The sequence below is a fragment of the Monoraphidium neglectum genome (assembly GCF_000611645.1).
Source record: "Monoraphidium neglectum strain SAG 48.87 unplaced genomic scaffold scaffold00193, whole genome shotgun sequence".
Taxonomy (NCBI): domain Eukaryota; kingdom Viridiplantae; phylum Chlorophyta; class Chlorophyceae; order Sphaeropleales; family Selenastraceae; genus Monoraphidium; species Monoraphidium neglectum.
In genome coordinates this window covers 35,230-35,628 of record NW_014013435.1, presented here as the reverse complement: position 1 = coordinate 35,628, position 399 = coordinate 35,230, and positions in this window count along the sequence as shown.

Below are 399 nucleotides of genomic sequence, written 5' to 3'. Positions count from 1 at the left end.
GCTGAACGGCCGGAAGCTGCCCGCCAGCTGCCCAAGCACGAGCTCGCACGAGCCCGCGCCGCCGCCGCCGAGGGCGCCGCCGCCGCGGCGGAGGGAGAGGTGCTGGATATCAAATCCGACGCTTACTAGTGGCGACCCCAGGGCCCCGAGACCGCCGATCCCCGCGGCCGCCTGGCTGCCGCCTGAGCAGCTGCCAGACGGGGAAGCCGTTCGGGCGGCTTCGCCGCCGCAGGGCCGTGCGTTGCCCAGGTGGCGGCTGCCCGTCGGTGATTGCAAGTCATTTGACTCGGCTGCAAACCCACGCCCCGCGCCTGCCGCGCCCCCACCGGCCCCAGCGCACCCTCCGGCAGCCCCGGCCTCGGACGCGCCACGCGGCGTCGCTTGCGGCGACGCCGCTGC